Genomic DNA, 20,291 nt, shown 5'->3' with positions numbered 1-20,291 from the left:
TATCCGACAAATTTGTTATAGAATACAAAATTAAGGACATGGGGATCATCGAGTACCGGTGAACCATAGGAATTAATCAGCTTTACCGAATTATCTTGGGAAGGGTAATAAGACACCAAACTTCTTAAGGTCATGCGCAGCTATCGTGGTTAAAGTGTGTACTTGGAATGCCTTTTTTACAACTTTTATGAGCCTCTGCGTAGGTATTGTTCGCCTCCTTATACGCTACTAATTTCAAAGCCAGATCACTGTTATTCGCTATTCTATATATTCGTTCTTTCTTTCACTTTGAAAGCCTTGTTGTAGGAGTTGCACCAGGGCTTCTTTCTATTGCATAATATTACACTTGGCCGAATAAACTTGATGGTAAGCCAATGTATTTTATTTCTGAAAACGATCCAGTTCTCATCAACCAAGCGATCATCAACGTGGCTTAGAAAAGGATCATCAAGAGAATCAGCTAGCTCAATATTATTATCGTTCAAATTTTCCCTGTCACAGTGATGAAATATGTTTCTCAACAGTTATTTTCACACCGGAGACAATATGTTAAACGAAAGAACCAAGTGGTCTCTTAAGCACGGTAAGCATAAAACATTCGTGACTATCTCCGGATGAGAGAATAAGATTCGGGACCCTATAACGTAAAACTATTCCAATATGCTTTTATTCCAATTTCCTAACGTCAAATTTCAGCAACCGCCGACGCCAGCATCAGGCGGTTACCCGCAACGTAGTCTGAACTGACAAATCAAACGCTCTCTTCGTTCATAGGATGTCACTTTTGTTTGCTTGGAATAACGAATAACATTACCTACACTGGAGCGGCTTGTTTTATTTCATTGGCTGAAAAGTGGGAAGTAGCTGGCTCAAGTGGCTCAAGTAGCAGGCTCAGGACGCTTTGAAAGTAGCGAGGCTTCTCTACTCGATTTCAGCAGATTGGCGTCAATTTTATTAATTACATTGAAGACGGCGTCGATCATTGCAAATGTTTGAATGCATCATTCTCCGCTGAAGGGAAGATCCAGCATATATAGAAAAGAACATGGCGCATTCGAAATGTTTTTGATCAAAGAGCCCTTGCATGGTAGTCGAAGTCATTCAACTTTGTCAGAGCTTCGACGCGCTGTGTAGACAACGTTTTTGGACCAGACGCACACCTGCTCCTGGCGATTATTCATCAAGCCCAGAGAACATGGACCACCACGCTTCCTCTGCTTGTGCAGATTCAACATTTTCCAGGCAGAGGTCGCTGGTGAGCTGTGTTTGGTCTATTGCGTCCTGGAGTCTTCACTTTCTGTCTTACCTATCTTCCGAAACCTCATGCAAGAGCAAGGCTCTCAAGCTATTCCGCGCGCTTCTATTTACAATGTCAGTCACTGCACCTCCCACCTAGGCAGAAGCCTTCAAGTCAAACGTTTCAGCCGTCACCTAAAACGCCACCAAACGACTGCGCTCTCTTCCCTTTAGTCACCGACTTCCCTTTCCTTTAGTCACCGAGTATACTTCAAGCAATGGCGAACTTTGGATGGTCGTTTGATATGTTCTGCTTGCGGCGGTACTGGCAAAGTGGTGCGGCATTTACGTGTTTCTATGCTTCCCTCTCCAAACATACGGCGAGTGCTACCTTATCCTCGTCGTTGATTCTTTGCGCCACTCCACCCTCCTATCTCATTATAGTTGACCGATCCTAAGCTTGTGCCTAGGCTCGTTCGCCATCTTATTGTCGTCACTCGTTTTCACGGCTGCATCGCTGTAACGAATCCACGGAGGAGGAAAACTGATGGCAGCAGCTTCCGAGGCACTGAGTCCCCGTCGCAAGCGAGTCATGTTCCCCTCCAGCCAACGTCATAAATGTGTTCGCTACTGTAGTCGCGGCCTTTCAACGTGTCAATGCAGAAGTTGCGGTCTACGTAGCGCTATATTATGTCGCTTATTTTAAAACCTTTCGGTGGCTATGTCCTACCTATTTTTTAGACCGGCAAGTGCCCAACACATGACGCCTCGGGCTGATTACACTACTCGAGTTGTCATGGAATTACTTCTGTATACCATGGAGTTCGTAGTTTGCTCATGTTGTTCCAATGGCATGCTTTCAGGCTGGGACTTCGTTGCCGATCATAGCATGGGTATTGACTGTTGCCACGCCGAACTTGAACTTGCTTCGCTTCCTGACGTTGAGTCTGTTCACTGTCGTGCTTGCATATAACCTGCTTGCATATGACGACATCGCGGTTACCCGGTACTGTTCCCTTCTTGCGCCTGTTTCGTTGGCTCCTATTCCTGACGGTACTGTCCTATTTACACCATCTCGTATATTTAATGACCCTTAATGCTATGCGTGCCATTCGCGCAATTCAGTCTTCAGAGTGGAATCTCGTCTGCAACCCACTTCATTTGCCTTTAACTTTATTTTATGAACAACACCTAGGACGCAGTTAGGTCGTCGGCAGCATTGGCACCTTAGACTATTAGGGTGCTTCAGCTTGTGATATCCTTGGTGCACTTTACATGTAATCAGTGGTTGACCAGTCGCTCCTCGACGCCTTCCAATGTTCAAATGACGACCAAGCTTCTTGTTCAGAACACTGCAAACTTGTTGTCCTCCTTTAAACGTTCCGTGCATCTTTTTACTGCCATGCCTCTACCCTGAATCGCGCATCAACACTATCACGCCTGGTGGACCCGAGACACCATGCGCCTTTACTCTATTATCCTTATCCTGTTTCCGTCTTAAAACCCCATGCTATTGACAAACAGGTTGCTTAGATGGTCAAGTGCTGTGTTAACGAGCCTTCAAACAGTAATCGGGTGTGACAGGTAGTTCTTACAGGAAATTACCAGTGCGTTAACGACCCACGTCTGAAGAAGACCACACGCATAAACGTTAGGCCGTTGCCGCCCGTCGACATTCCCTGGACTGTTTGCCAGGAGGCCAGTTCTTTCATTGCTTGTATTCACAATACTGCTGCTCTCGATCACGAGCAGAACAGGTGGGCATATCGGGTTCGGGTATACATAGCACAGTGACTATAAGAATATGTGTGTGTGTGTATGTGTCTATATATATTTATATATATATATATATATATATATATATATATATATATATATATATATCTTTACGATTATGCAACAACTGCAACATGTATGAACCACTGCAACTGTTTGAGAAGTGCGTATACTTAATTTCAACATAGACCAACAGAGTGTCTAATAAAATTTCCTACACACAAGAAAAGTCATACCGTACAAGAGAAGAAAAGCAATCACGCTATTTAAGGAATGTTTCACGGGGAGATAGCGTGTTGAAGTGCTAGTTGTCAGTCTAGAGTTAATGCCTCTATTTTCGCGCGTAGCTCAAGAAGAATACCATTACATGTTATATCGTGAGCTAATTGGTTACACTACCATATTGAAGATGTAAAAAATGAGAAATTATAGGTATCGACAGAAGGAGAATATTTTACCAATGTGTGCAGAGTGTTATGCCGTCTTTCATATGACTTGGATAAGCTACATATTTCCACTGGTCAATTTTATAAGTATTGCGATGAATTCCGAATACAAACTTAACAGCCTTACGTTGAACAGTTCCTAGTACTTTATTGTTAGTTTTCGAATACGGAATGCATAATGCATTAGCATGCTCTAAAACAGGGTCTCACGAAGGCCATGTAGTTTAGGAGTTTGATTTCGTTTAAGGCAACGTTTAAGATAGAGCTACGATGGTAGTGATGTTTGTGACCTGACTGCCTCATTGCAGATAAGATATACGTCACATGTAAGGAGTTCTTTTCACGCACTTGTGCTAAGGGTTGGCTAATATTACGATACGTGTAGTAGGTTTGTTGATTTACGCACTGGGAGTGACTTCTTGTCGTGCCCCGCCATCGTTGTGCGAGTATATGCATAAGTTTTCACGCCTACCACACTGCGAACATGCCAGCTTCTTCAAACCCTACACTTGACTATGCCTGTGATTCAACTCACCTGGTGTGTTTAACTAGGCGCGAAAGCTCATTCGTTCATATGCTCAGTACCGGAGCTGAAAATAAAAACCTGGACCAGTTTACCTGTCACAGTGTCTTCTTTGCCCAAGACAAGCCTTTGGTCATGATGGCAGTGAAATAAACGGACCGCTTTCATCTATCTAGCTGATAACTGATGGGTTAGCTTGGGTGTGAATCACTGGACCTAGTATGCAGAAACCGCCTGCCACTCCTCGCAACGTTGCATCCTTCATCTTACGCAATTTCCTTTCACGCAGCGCTGTCCCTCACAAAATACTGAGCAATAAACATTCTTTTGCGATGTTTTGTGTGCCCTGGTCCATGAATCGCGAGTAATTAACCGTAACACTACAGAATACTATCCGCAAACAAAAGGCACGAAAGAACACTCTTGTCGATATGCTGTCAATGTACGTCGCGTCTCATAATTGGGATTGGAACCAAGTTCTTCCTTTTGACACCTATGCCAGCAATACTGCTCCGAAAAGTACTAGTGGATTTCTTCATTAATTTATTTTATACGGACAAGAACCTTCCCATAATCCCGACACAGTACGTTCTTACAAGAATCCAGAAGTATGCCGCGTTCTGAAGCTTCTCGCCAGCAGAGATCCCGTCTACCTGACGACCATTGTCTACTCACTCTTCCCCTGACTCTGTTTTGCCTTTGGTACCCGCTATGAATCCCAGCATTTCCTGCCAAATCCCATGGCTGCTACAGCGTTCTGGAAGTAACGTTTTGCGTTAATTACTTCGCGGAACCACTCACACCATCGACAGGCATGGTGCCATCGCAATCGCGAACTTGTGAACGTCCGACGCATGAAGCTGTACTATCATTAACTTCCTCTGCTTTCGTGTAAAACTATCAGAATGGTGTATTTTCGTATGCATGGAGGGTGATTGTGGCTTGTGCCTAAGCGGCTTTGTTATCGGTATGAGCTTGTGGTTGCAGCGCTTGCGTAAACATCTAACATCTGCGACCGCTACCCGTTCGCCCTACTCCCCCCCCCCCCCCCCGCCTGCCGTTTCTCGTCGGAGTAAAGCTAATATCAGGACCTTTACGTTATTTTGACGAAGGCGTTTGTCATATTCGCAGCCATCTTTATTATTTAAAAAGCGATATTGAACACGATATGTAGTGCTGCACAGATGCCCTGCCGCATTCCAGGCTTTGAAGAACTAAGGCTTTCATTGGATGCAATAATATAGAAGAAACATGGTGTACTGACAATGGAACCGTTTCCCGTATTCCACCTTACAATGAATTTCATCTAAATCGTTGCTATGCACGCGACGACGGGAATACATCTTTATTAAGGAAGGACTGGCATGTGACACATGATAGTGCAAAAATTTTTTGTATCAAATTACAAAATAGTGTAATAACTGTCTGCTGTGCTCCTCCCAATGGCATCGTGTCATCTTTGTTTAACAATCTAGAACCAATTTCGGAGTTTCTGAGCTAAAATGGTTCTAATATTGTTTTTAGTCGTGACATTATCATTAATAAGATGAATAATTTTTCTTGCTCCAAACCTTGACCTTTCCCTCAGAGCGAATGGCTTAGTGAATGTAGTTAACCTACCCGCTAGAATCATTGAGCATTCATCTTTAAAGGGTAATTTTTTACAGCATACATCACGCAAATGTTGAAGCGCGTTGGACATGATATGCAAATCATGAATATCGTGTTGGACACGATATGATTTATTGCAGAATGGCACTGCGCAAAGGGCAGATTTTTTCATCTAACATGAGTCGTCTCTCAGGAAGAAGATGAAATTAAATGCACACATCCAGCCCAGATATATATAGCTACAAGTATTTCGTTTTGGTTACCTGTATGAAATTCGTTGTATTAGGAGCGTCACAGGTGCAAATTTGTTCTAGTGGTTTCTGGCTCTGTCGAATCTCCTGCTTTTTAGATGGCAATTTAGCCGCCAGTTCTAAAAGAACAAGAACGTCTCTCAATTTGCTTCATGCCAGTAGCAAGTTATCAAATTTACATCGTTACAACACGAAACATCAGAAGACGTCCCCCCCCTTATTGTTTACATAACCTCACTAGATACTGCTGCTGACAATCAAGCTGCCCCTGGGTTCGCCATCAGTATGAGTTGAACTCGCCTGCGCAACATCTTCTGTGAGGTGTCCGTGTATTTTGTGGCTGTCTGACCAACACGAACTTCCTTATCACGACGACTTTCCTGAACGGAACAGCGCAACACACAACATTCCATAATAGGGGTCGGCGAATGTCGACTTTTTCTAATACTAATCGGATAAGAATATTTAGCGTCTAATATCCAATCAAATGTTGAATAGTCAAGCGCAGACGCCTGTATTTAAAGCAGGTATATTTATTTTGATATAGCTGGAACTTTGCCTTTACATATGTAGTGCAATAAATACAGTGAACTATCGTGGACAAAGGAACCGTTCTGAAAACATGATCACTGACTGTCACAGTAAACTAAGCGTATAGTTCTTAAACGACTTTGGAGTCAGGTGGCAAATCAGCTTTCTTACAAAGAATGGTGCTCTATGAGTAGCTTTCCGAAATTGCTAAGTAAATGGGTCCCGAAGAATGATTAAATAGTTGCGGGGGAAAATGGTGATTAAGGATTTGTGTGTCGTAGACACGTGAAAAAGCACCCGCTTCCACATGCCCACGGCGCACAAGTCGTTAATCAGCAACAATAAGCATCGCTGGCTGTAGCGTAAACAATTAATCTACTACAGGACTAGACTGCCAGAAACACTTAGTGGTACACAAAAAACAAATTAAAGGAAGTCATGTAGACCATCACCGCGAAACCGAACAAACTGCTGGTGTTACACATTGTGTCTCTGCATTAATTCGCAAACTTGTGCCATTGTCGCACTTCTGATGACTTACAATACTTTCTTTAGCCTAGGAAGAACAACAACCAAGCTTTACGATTCAGTTCTTGCAAAACATTTACTTGCCTACAAACCTACAAAAATGACGAAAACTTCCTTTTCTAATACGAATAGTTAGTCCGCACCATTTTATTCGTATTCAAAACTTCAAATATTCGTCCACCCCTATTCAATATCCTGACAGTTTTTTTCGAACACGCAAGCCTAGTTCAGCTATGTACTTTGCATTTAGAAGGTATATTGCAATGGCAAGCAGAAGGTGCCTAGGCCAATGAACCTAGAGATTTCTGGTTTTCATGCAGGAAAGTGGAACTAAGGTTTCTTGGGATACTGCAACAATATTATTCGTGCTCTGTGGAGAAAATTGGATTATCTGACAATTTCTTTTTCTCTTGCCCGGTTAGCCAGAGGAATCGCAGAGGAATTCGCAGACTGGAACCCAGCTTTGACGATCCTAATTTTTTATCAAGGAACTTGTCGAGTATATCAAGATTTAACTTTCTTCAAGTCATTCCCCGTTGCGACAACAGGAGACGCTCGTTGTTATTCTCTAGAGTTTTTCTCACCTCAAACACTGACGTAATTCGTAGCCCATGGAACATTGGTACGATCACTTGTGTAGCCAGAGGCAAACAGAGCAGGGGCGTCAGGGCGCATAACATGGTGTGCCAGCCGTAGGCGTAGAAGTGCGCCGGGAAGGCTACCAGCGCTGGCGATGAGTAGATGGAGGCCACCGACGAAGCCGCAAGAGGAAGAATACCGAGTGCTCGATTTCCAAGGAAGATTTCATCCTTCGTGGCGGCACCTCCAATAGAATAAGTACTCTTCCGGAAGGAGTAATAGAGACCCAGCGATAAATTTGCTACTGCCAGGAAGCCGAACAAAGCGTATTCCAGCAGTAGCAGCATTGCGCAAGGCTTGCGATTGGAGGTTCACTATAATCTAGGTAAAATTTGAGAATCACTTGGTATAAGGCTATTTCTGAAAAGATACGCGAGCGCAAATTATATATGCTCTATGGAACTACGAGTTCGTCGTATTGGAGCTTCAATGTTGTCACGCTGGCTAGAGATGTGCAAGCTGTGGTTTGCCCTAATTTCTCTTCAACATCTGTTATGGCGACGCCTAAAGACTTTCTGCGTGACACAAATAATATAAAAATTATCACAACGCTGTCCATCTTGTTGCAGAATTACTAGCAAACGCTTGCAGGAAAGCTATATTTACTTCTGTGAAGTAGTTGTAAAATGCCAGCTGTTCTACGCAACCAAATTAGAGTTGAACCTGCTCCTTTTCTTTTTTCTGTGTTTCGCATACAATAGTGGCAGGGGCGCATATATTTTTCTGTCTAAATGACGCATTTATCTCGAGATAGGCTTGTTAAGGTTTAGCAGAAGAAAAGAGCATTCCACGTGTCACGAGTTTGTGGTACCGGCAATAGTGACAGCCCATTGCATCTGTTAGTTGCGTTAATGATGTTTCAGCTACATAGTGCAAAACGTTAAAGATGGGGTTATGAACTTAAGAAATTCGCGAGGCGCTAGCTGGATTCGGCTGGCGCTGGACAGGTGTAATTGGAGATCGCAGGGAGAGGCCTTCGTACTGCAGTCGACATACTATAGGCTGATGATGATTAAAAGAATAATGGGGTTTTACGTTCCACAACGATCTGATTATGAAGCACGCCATAGTGGATGAATCTGGAAATGTAGAAGACCTGGGGTTCTTTAACGTTCACGTCAATCTAAATACACACGTGTTTTTGCATTTCCCTCCTCGAAATGTGGTCGCTGTGGCCGGGATTATATCTGGCGGTTTTCGTGAAACATCTACGCAGCTAAGAGCGTGGTGGTGCTTGCAGTGATATCCTCTAATCTCGGTTGCTAAACGCAAACCGACCTTTAGAACCGCGAGCGTAAAAGTTCCTTTGGAGTCCTGCTGTTGATGCCCACACGAATGTGTGGAGCCCAATGAAATCGCCAAAGTGCGATTATTACTTCTGTTGCTCTTGCACTACCTTTGCACGGTAACTGTCTCTCGCTACGCGGCTTCGGCTCTGTCACCCTTTCTTAAATTTCTCGTGTGCGCTTTTGATTTACAGCTGTGGCATCGATGAGTCCGTCTTCCTCTGTGTGCAACTACATTGGGTTTACTTATGAGTGCAAGCATGTTCCGTTGCAATTGCGGAGGTTGGTATATTTAAAAATCTTATCAAACATACTACTCAAAATATGTTAGCTCGAAAAACAATGCACATAGATTTGGGTGTGCACGGACGTCCTCACCTACCACACTGTGCCTATTGAATGATCTGCGTCTTTGCTTCTTGAGGTTTTCTAATTTGTTTTCCTTCAATCACGCGACTTTTTCTGCTTAGTCACTTTGTGCGGGAATATCAGTAGAGAGAAAGTTGCAAAAATGCTTCTTTCAGTTATTTGAATATTCTTTTCATATACTTCAGTCTGCAGTATTTCAATGTCATTGCAGGTTCGGTAGCACAAAGGGGGTGGCTAACAGGTCGTCGCACTTCACTATTACCTTGCACAAGATTAAGGGACACAGTGGAAGTCTTCTCACTCACTCACCATCTTTATCTGGCTCTCTGCCAGGCTCGCTTCCTTCTGACCTCCCACGAACTTCTCACAAGCTCTCCCACAAACCCAAATGTTCATTCTCCAACGGGACATACGTGCATTGATATCCCAATATCCCCGTCTGTATGCTTACTTGCCCGCAATCGTTCCAAGTTGGAGGAAGTTTTCCTTCGTAGGATTACCGCGAAATTGGTCCTGACACTTGCTGTCCCCCTGCGCATGTTCATGTGCAAGTGCAAACCATTACAACGTACCATACGTTCCTGGGCTCTGCGTCTACGACGGACCGTGGCCATGTCTCGCTGCTACTATCTGTTACTAAGGATATGACGCACATAATGCTTCGGAGGGGCGGTGGGGACTGAAGCCGAATGTGCCAGATCACTTTATGCGCTGGACAGCGAACTGTATCAACGAAAGCTGAATGCATATATTTGGCGCCATTACCTTTTCTTGCTATTTATACCTTGCGGGATGTGAGCAAAAAAAAAAGAACGCTTCTACTTGTTATGGACTTTCTACAGGTCGCGCCGCGTGCAATACAACGATATGTATTATTAATAGAAGACGCAAACATGGTTCTATGTGTACTTTTCCTGGCCTCAATTCCACGTAAACTACACAGCGACGTATAGCATTTCGGTGACAAATGTTGATAGAACATTCTCAGGCTACATTACCAGGTGAAAGGTGCTGCTGCGAGAAATGTAATGCCTTCGTTTTAATAATTTTAAAAGAAAACATCTTAGTTTTTCGGGGTTCATATTGCTACGGAATAGTATTACCAATGACGAAGAGGCGAGCAGTAAGAAGACGACGACGACGATTAGAGGCTAGCTCGGGCTGTTGCCTCTTGGCCAAGTGCGGCGTATTACGTTGTAAATATACTTGTATATAGCTTTTCATCTGCGTCTTCTTACGTAACATATCTGGTGGAGGTGGACGTTCCCTGTACCTCGTCACGGAGCTTCGCAGTGGACGGTACGTCGAGCCTAGCTTCATGGCTCCCGGCGATGACAACTCGACTCAGCCGCCCCCGACACCTGCTGCCACTTTGACGACCTACATCACTCTCCCTGCTCCTCGTGATCCTGGCGTATTCTCGGGCAAAGATGGGGAAGATGTTGACGACTGGATCAGCCTGTACGAACACGTCAGCCGCAATAACCGGTGGGACCCTACTATCATGCTCGCCAACGTAGTCTTTTACCTCGGTGGCACACCTCGAGTTTGGTTTCGGACGCACGAAGATGAGCTCACCAGTTGGGATTCGCTCAAACAAAATCTCCGAGACTCTTTCGGCAAGCCCTACGGTCACAAACTTGCCGCGCAGAAGGCGCTTTCCGGCCGTGTGCAGACGTCAACAGAGCCCTATGTCACGTACATGCAGGACATCTTGGCTCTGTGCCGCAAAGGTGACGCACACATGACTGAGTCAGACAAGGTATCCCACATCCTCAAAGGCATTGTCGATAACGCCTTCAACTTGCTCGTATTTAACAACGTCGCGACGGTGGATGCTGTTATAAAAGAGTGCCGCCGCCTGGAACTCGCTAAAAGCCGACGTATCGACCAGCAGTTTGCCCGTTTGCCCAAAACCCCAGCGACATCTTTCTGTGCTGACGCTCCTCGTCCCAACAACAATGGCGATATTACCAAGATCGTCCGGCGTGAGATTGAGGCCGCCTATCCGGCTGCCTTCGAATCCAGCCCCACCAACGCACCTGCAGTCACCGTTTCCCTGATCCAGGCAGTTGTCCGCCAGGAGTTAGAAAACATGTGCCTTCACACCATCTGCTTCACACCATATTCAACGAGAATACAAATGAGCTTCTCCATAGGGTGTAACGTAATAATAACGAATTTATTTGATTAGCTTTAAGTTAGAGAAATATATTTACCACATTCAGAGTACGCAATATATGGACATGCTGCTAAAAAGCACAAGGACAATAAGCAAATCTTATGGGTTGTCAACGCGACGGAATTATTGCCATTTTGAACGCCGCTGAGTGGTCCTTTGAGTACACTACTCACGGACGAGCGAACGGGTTGAGACGCTTGGCCAACACCTCGTTCATAGTAGACGGCCACTGCACTTCGAGTCTTTATGAAATGCCAGTTTGCCCGACTGCGAAAGAATCTAATGCGGACTTTCACAAGGTGATCGTGACGTCAGCACATTCGCAACGCCGGGCTTGGCATTTTTTTCTCTTTTGTGGAGTTTTATGTGCCAAGATCGCTTTCTGATATGAGGCATGACGTAGGGGGTGGGTTGGGGGGGGTCTCCGGAAATTTAGACCATCGGGGGTCTTTAACGTGCACTTAAATCTGAGTACACTGGTGTTTTCGCATTTCACCCCCATCGAAAGGCGGCCGCCGTTGCCGGGATTCAATCGCACGACTTCGTGCTTAGCAGCCAACCATAGCCACTAAGCAACCACGGCGGATGGGCTTGGCAATGGAAATTTTAGTCAATTTAGCATGATATCATAAAGCAAAGGGCACAGGCCTGCAAAATATGAGGAGCTGTTTTAGTCCATTGAATAAGACATTCGTTGTCCGAGCGTTGGGTCGTAGGTTGGAAACAGACTGCCGCCAGCGTTCTTGCTTTGGAATGGATCCTGTGTTTCATGCATTTATTTCTTCGTAGCGATTACCGAGGCGAAATTAGAACGAATGCGAGAGCTTGCGAGGACAGGAAGCGCTGGGGCAACACAGGCTTACGACGGCGAGGACGACGTGGCAATGCCCTCTCCCCTCACGCCTGGCGCGTCAGCGTGGCCACAGGTGTCCCCTTTCGCCCGCTCTGCTCCGTTGAGGCGCGCACGTGTGGTGGCGCCGCAGCAAATGAGAATTTCGGTGTAATTTCGCTACTACACTGGCCGGCTTTTAAAGTGAAGCTTTCTTAGGCATTTCCTTTGACTTTCCCACTGCTGCTGCTGTGGCTGCTGCCACATTAGCCGGTTCACAGCTGTATAAAACGTGACTCTCCTCAGAAGCACTGCAGAAACTGCAGCACTTCCCTTTCTGCTAATGTGCGAGGCCAGAGGGGACTCAGATTGAACTCTAGAGAGGAGAAGGAGAGGGAGCAGAAAAGGCAGTTCCCATATAAGAGAGGGGGGAGGTTATGTGAGAAGGCATGAAAACCCCACTTCTTACGACACCGGTTGCAGGGAAGCAGGATAAGCTTAATTCAAGGTAGGGTATAGTACGCTCCTGCTATTTCTGAAAAATAGAAGCCATGCAAATATCTCAAGCGGGCAACTTACGCAGGGCGTGCAGAAGCAGAGCCGCATTAATAAAAGAGCACCGCAGGGTCCAGGAGACACTCCGGAAGCGGTCGACCGTCAAATCAACTCTTCTGTGCCCACAGCGTTAACTTCGCGGCTATGGCATTGCTAGAAGGTGTAGATGTGATCCTAATCGCGGCAGCCGCATTTCGACGGGGGTGAAATAGAAAACAGACGTGCACTTAGACTTTGGGACACGTTAAAGAACCTCACGGCGTCAAGATTATTATGGAGTCTGCCACTACGGCTTGCCTCATAATCCCCGTGTGGTTTTGACCCCCACAGCCCCATAATCGAAATTTAGTTTAATACTTCGCCACCATTCCATGTGCCATGTGAGGAAAGGGCAACGCTCAACCCTCTCAGAGGATATCAAACATGACACAGAAAAAATGCTTCAAGGAAACACATCTCCCTGTGTGCTCTGTGTACTGCGCAGACAAACAGCATTGGTGCATGCAAGGTAACGTTTAACATCAACTCCCCATTCTCAGGTTAGCCTAAACGTTGAAGAAATGAAGCTTTAATAGTCAACATCCCCGCTAATTATCGTCCATCAAAGTATCCAGCACAGACAGCTTCGCTTGCATCGATTGCGTGGGATCTACAGAAATTTTTCATTAATTGGACCACTTTATAATTTCGCTTCAAAAGGCTGTTACCGGACTCAGAAACAAAGTAAATGTATGGCCAATATTACGCGAAGCACCTTCGGGAGGCGTCAACGCTCGTGAAGGCACGTTGAATCCAGAATTGTCATTTATCAAACCAAGGGACGCAACTAGCGCATTGAGTAGGGACGTGTGGGACCGAGTCTCGTCCGAGTTTTACATATATAGTCAACAAATATACGATTGTATCGAATATAAATTTTAATTATTGTACAAAGCCAGCTAATAAGTTTGTCATGTTTATTAAACTTCAACTAGTTCTGCAGTAATATGCTTGACTTAGAGTTTATGCTTTAGTAAGAAGCAAACTTATTGCTAACTAATCATTTTCAGTTAAAAACTTATAAGCGCCATCTTCTCATACATATGTAAGCGCAGCTCAATACTTTGTAGAAAAATGCATAATATGCATTGTGAGAATTTCCCTCAGTCTGTTTATTTATAAGCAGCACTTTGGAACGGTTCAGATGAACATTGTACATTCACAATTAGAAACTCTGCAAACAGCAGTCTCCTAGAAGGTAGTTCTGAAAGCGCGCACGACTTGATGAGACAATTTTGCAATAAAACATGCTTTTCAGATAAGCAAAAGAGGGAAAGTGGTATGTCGTCATACGGATACGTAGTACCACTTAATTTTATGAGTGGAGGAACGTACTTAACAGCAATTCACTCCATTAGGTCTCGGTCAGTACAGTTAAAACCCTTCCTGCATTTCTCAGATTTCTGTATAACTGATACTTATTAGAATTATGAGCACATAAACATCCCCTCCATCGTGATGAATCGACCTGATATCGACCCAGATTACATGTTGCATGACGACTTATTTACAATTAGGTATCAGTTACAAAGTGCTCTCCCGGTGAAAGAGCCCTATCTCATAATCGGATGGGGTAGGGGTGCTCACTTCGTTCCCAGACTTGAATATTCCGGTTAACGTTCACTGTGTCCTCATTTCTGGTTTTCAGGCTTGCGGTTTGTGTTTACACTGTCCAAAATGAATCACGACAATAAGCTCAGTTCTACATTTCGTTTTATTATTTCAGTCAATTTAACCACACCGCTAGTTGATATTTTCATTTTTGATAATTACCCATGCTCCTTATATGTATGAGGGTGGTGCATTCCGCAGGAGTCAATTGAGTCGAGGAAACAGGTTTGGTTTATTCGAAGAGTTAAGCGCATCCAAAACACACAAACAATAACATACATATACTCCGCTGCAGGAGAAAATCCATCAATGCTGAAAATTAGATATTGCCACCTGCAGTACTAGGGAGAATGCAAAAGAAAAAAAAATTATGGGGTTTTACGTGCCAAAACCACTTTCTGATTATGAGGCACGCCGTAGTGGAGGACTCCGGGAATTTCGACCACCTGGGGTTCTTTAACGTGCGCCTAAATCTAAGTACACGGGTGTTTTCGCATTTTGCCTCTATCGAAATGCGGCCGCCGTGGCCGGAATTCGATCCCGCGGCCTCGTGCTCCGCAGCCTAGCACCATAGCCACTCTGCAACCACGGCGGGTAGTGCAAAAGAAGATGCAGGAAGCACAAGAAGGAAGAAGTGCGCGTGCTTCCGCCGCCCGCTCGACAGCCTGGTCTCACCGCCGTTGATTTTCAGAAGCCAACTGTCCCCATGAAACATCACCAGTTCTCTTTAGAGACACGTTACCAACTTGTGGAGGTGCTGGATATTTCGCGTTCATGCCGCAGACCACTCCTGGGAGCGGAATCACCAGCACAATGCGAGAAGGACTCCCGTCAACCGAGCCAGCCGCAGGATCAGAGGACTGCCGGCAGAAGACGACGCAGCGTTTTCATCAACCTGAACTGGTATGGATAGCTCGATCACGATGCGGTACACACTTCAGAACTCACGAGCTCTAACGTCGTTCCATGGCGATATGTTAGACGATGTCGAAGAATGGATGGCCGACTTTGAGCGCGAACCGAGTGCAATAAACCTCATGACGACACTAATCAGAAATGCACATTTTCGTCTGGCGGACGGCGACCATAAGTGTTTCCAATACCGTGAGGAGCAACTGACGTCGTGGCCTGAGTTCCGCCGTCAGCTAGTAGACCCCTGCACGAGTGCTGATCACCGCGAATGAGCAGAACGAGCGCTCCTGGCCCGTGTCCAGATTCCAAACGAAAGTGTCATCTCGTTTGTCGAAGACGACCCGCCTCTTCAAACGAGCAGACCCTGGAATGACCACGGACAAGAAGTCGCGTCATCTGATGCGAGGAGTGAAGGAGCAGCTCTTTGCTGGTCTTGGTCTTGTGGGGAGCCCTGCGAAGACTGTCGCTGAATTTTCGTCTGATACTGCAAGGACGGAGAAGATGCCTCAGCAGCCATCGAACTACTACCAGTGGAAAATCAACACAACATCCACTACCGATATCATCACGGCCACCGCAAGCAGTAATGACAATCTCCGAGAACTCATCCGCACCGTTGTGCGGGAGGAAATGCAGAATATTTATAACGCGCCACAAGCGTCGGTGAGCTCCTTTGCAAATATTGTCAAAGATGAAGTACACCGAGCGCTTCGGTCCAGCTTTCCTCTTGCTCACACTGCGCCTCCACCGACTGACCACCACCGTGCGACCTACGCAGAAGCGGTGAGACTGCTTGCTTCGTCACCCCCTCTGTTTGTTCACACTGTTCATCCGTTTGCACTTCAGCAGCCTAACCGGTAGAATAGATCCCAGAACAACGCACACCTCCAGCGTTTCTCCCTGCCGCTACAATTCTTGTGCTTCAGCAGAAGAAGCCAGTGCATTACGCAGATCATCGACGCATGACCCCTCGAAAGTCGGATGTTTGGTGCACACCGGACCGCCGTCCTTTGTGCTTCCACTTCGGTGAGGCAGTTCGTTTGTGCCCCAGTGCCCATACCGACGTCTCGGCTTGCGAGGCTTTTCCGCCAACTCACCGTCACCCCGACGGGGCAACGGCTCCACGATATTGAACGTTATCTAGCTCGCCAGTGCATGGTACCTCCTACAGGACGACAGTCACGCTCGCCGTCACCAAGGCGATATCGACCACCGTCCCAGCGATATACGAGAGCAAGGTCACCAAGTCCCCGCCGGGAAAACTAACTAAAGCGACCTTTGGGCGCGAGCCCGCTGCTAGTCGACGCACTGAGCACCTCCAATCGACGCAAGCTTGGACGGATACCCATCCGACGTCAACTGCAGCTGATCGCGATGACCGCCTGTCGCTCGACATACCGGCGATTATCGACGGTTACGCGATTATCGCTGTAGTGGATACCGGTGCTAACTTTTACATTTTAGGCGGCAACAGTGTGATGTTTCTGAAGAAAGTAATTACTGCTTTGCATGGCTCGCATATTCGGCGGCTTGTGGTCACGTCGTTACTCCGCTTGGAACCTGCATGACTTGAGTTCGGATTCGAGGATCAATATCCGTGGCCAGCTGCATTGTCCTACGCGAATGCTCCCGTGACGTCATTGTCGCACTTGACTTTATGCAAAACTACGGCGCTGTTATTGACCTGCAGGGACCTTCTCAGCCAACCCAGAAATCGACGGTTACGACGACAACCGACATGACAACACACTTCGTGCTTCCGCCGAATGCGTTGCGCTTCCTCCACGAGCCAGTGTGCGGGTCGAAGGTATGTGCAGTGGAATGCGCGAAGGCGAATTGGTCGCATAAAGTAACTTATCACATCTATTGGCTCAAAGTGTTTGTGCGGCTAGGCGTGGGCTACAGTTCATTGATGGCCCATCTCAGTAGCATTTTACCAACTTCAGTAACGAGCCTTGACAATTTTGCCGCAGTACTTCGATTGCATTTGCCGATGAAATAGAGAACGTGGCTGAATATTTTGCCTCTGAAGCAGTGGGAATAATTGAAAAGTCACTAGGTAACATCTACCATAATTAGGAGCTGTTTCAAAACAACCAGACAGCATTGGGCCAGCTATTCGTTTAATTCGGGGCATGTTTCGCAAGTTTGTACAAGGTACGGCAGACTTGAATCGCAAGACACAGGCTCATCACATGTGACGATGGGCGCCCTATACGCGAGCAGCCATACCGCGTGTCGATGAAAGAATGCGGCGAAGCCATTCGTACAGTAGAAGAGATGCTTGACGACGACGTTATAGAACCTTCCAAGAGCTCATGGTCGTCTCCGGTCGTTCTTGTCAAAAACAAAAACGGAACGCTACGATTCTGCGACGGCTACAGGCAGCTTAACAACGTAACTAAAAATACGTGTACCCACTGCAACGTATCGATGAGTCATTAGAAAGACAGCGGCGTGCCCAGTATTTTACATCACTCGATTTTCAAAGCGGGCATTGGCAGATGGAGGTAGACGAAAGAGACCGCGAGAAAACGGCCTTTGTGACTCCCGGCGGCCTCTATGAATTTCGAGTGCTCCCTTTCGCCTTGTGTATAGCTCCAGCTACGTTTCAGCGAATGATGGATGCTGTCCTCACTGGACTGAACTGGCAGACTTCTCGTATATCTCGATGACGTTGTAGCCTTGTCGGAAACTTTTGAACAACATCTTCGTGCCTGCGGAACGTGCTAGAAGCGATTCGATCGGCTGATCTCACGCTTAAACCAGAAAAGGGCCACTCTGGCTATGAAGAGCTCAAGTTTCTCGGACAGGTCGTAAGCGCCAGAGGATTCCGACCCGATCCCGACAAGCTTGCCATGGTAACAGCTTCTCGTCCTGCGATCGAAAAGAAGGCCGTGCGGCGTTTTATAGGCTTGTGTGCTTGTTATCGCCGTTTCATTGAAAACTTCTTGCAGATAGCGGCACCCCTGACTCGCCTTACAAGGAAAGACACGCCATTTTCCTGGACGAATGTGCAACAGGCTGCTTTCGCTGAACTACAACAACCCATGCAGTCAGCACCCTTCCTAGCACAGTTTTACGACGAGGCTGGTACCGAGTGTCATACTGACGCGAGTAGCACCGGTCTTAGTGCAGTACTTGTCGAACGTCAGAAATTAAATTATGGGGCTTTACGTGCCAAAACCACTTTCTGACTATGAGGCACGCCGTAGAGGAGGATTACGGAAATTTTGACCACCTGGGGTTCTTTAACGTGCACCCAAATCTAAGTACAAGGGTGTTTTCGCATTTCGCCCCATCGAAATGCGGCCGCCGTGGCCGGGATTCGATCCCGCGACCTCGTGCTCAGCAGCCTAACACCATAGCCACTGAGCAACCGCGGCGGATTCGTCCAACGTCAAGATGCCAATGAAAGACTAATAGCTTATGTCATTACTGAGGTACTGAGGTACGGTACTGAGGCGAACTACTCTATCACAGCAAAACGGTGTCTCACTGTGATGTGGCCGATTACGAAATTTCGCCCTTATCTTCACGGTCATCATTTGAAATTGGTGACAGACCACCATGCCATATGTTGGTTGGGCAACATGCGTGCTCCTTCAGGACGACTGGTAATGTGCAGCTTGCGGCAACAGAAATTTGACATTACGTTCGTTCACTAGTATGGCGGCAAGCACAAAGACGCTGACGCACTGTCGCGTGTCGCCGCCGAATCTCTCAGTCGAAAGTCAGAGCCCAATGACGGCTTCCTGAACGCTATTACTGCATCAGACTTGATAAGGCGGCAGCGTGAAGACACTGAAATTTGACCTATTATTGGCCACTTTGACGGCTGGCGAACAACCATTGAACTACACCTCTTTTTCGTATTGACGCCCTTCTGTCTACGAGACAACGTGCTTTACAAGAAAAACGCTTGTTCGAATGAACCAGCCTATTTCCTGGTGGTTCCGAAGGACTTGTGGGGCGACATTCTTTTTGCTTGCCATGACGAGTCCACATGTGGCCACTTACGCTCCTCACGAACGCTTGCCAGAGTAAGTGAGATGTATTACTGACCCGGGCTTTCGGCAAGCGTCAAAGAGTACTTTAGAGGCTGCCGCCAAAGTCGAGGGCGATAGTGACCGCCCATGAAGCCCGCCTGGTTTATTGTAACCCGTCGAACCACCTCATATGCCATTCCATCAGGTCGGCTTAGACATTCTTTGGCCTTTTCTTCTGTCAACCGACGGCAACAAGTGGTCGATTGTCACGACTGGCTATTTAATCCGATGTGCCAAAACAGAGACGCTCCCACAAGCCACGGCTTTTGAGGTAGCGCAGTTCTTCATGTACCACATTGTATTGCGCCATGTTGCCCCGACCACTGTAATCACAGACTGAGTGACTGCGTTCACAGCACTGGTCATGGACAATTTTTTTCAATTGAGCAACACAAAGGCATTGGAAGACTACTGCTTACCATCTGCAATCCAACGGACTTACGGGGCACTTAAACAACACCATCACGGACATGATCTCTATGTACATCGACGTCCAGCACAAAACGTGGGATCATATCTTGCCTAACGTGACCGTCGCGTATAAGGCCTCCATACACGAAACGATGCGCTTTACATAATTTCTTCTCCTTTATGGCGGTGAAGTTCACACGATGCTGGGCGCTATGCTGCAGTGTCAAGACGACGAGCGCCTAACCATTGACGCCGAAGAATTTCCTCAGCGTGCTGACGAAGCTCGCCAGCTGGCGTGGCCGCACATCAGTCAGCAGCAGTACGCAGATGCCCGGCGTTATAACATCCGCCACAGACAAGCATGCTACAACCCCGGGCCCAGGTGCTGGTGTGCACTCCCGTTCGCCACCGTGGACTTAATGAAAGGTTGCTCCTCCGCCATTTTGGCCCATACAAAGTGCTGCGCCACATTAGGGACGTGAATTCCGAAGTTGTTCCGGACAGTGC

The sequence above is a fragment of the Dermacentor variabilis genome, chromosome 8 (genome assembly GCF_050947875.1).
Source record: "Dermacentor variabilis isolate Ectoservices chromosome 8, ASM5094787v1, whole genome shotgun sequence".
Lineage (NCBI taxonomy): Eukaryota > Metazoa > Arthropoda > Arachnida > Ixodida > Ixodidae > Dermacentor > Dermacentor variabilis.
The sequence above is the reverse complement of the archived record's forward strand: the minus strand, read 5'-3'. Positions refer to the sequence as shown.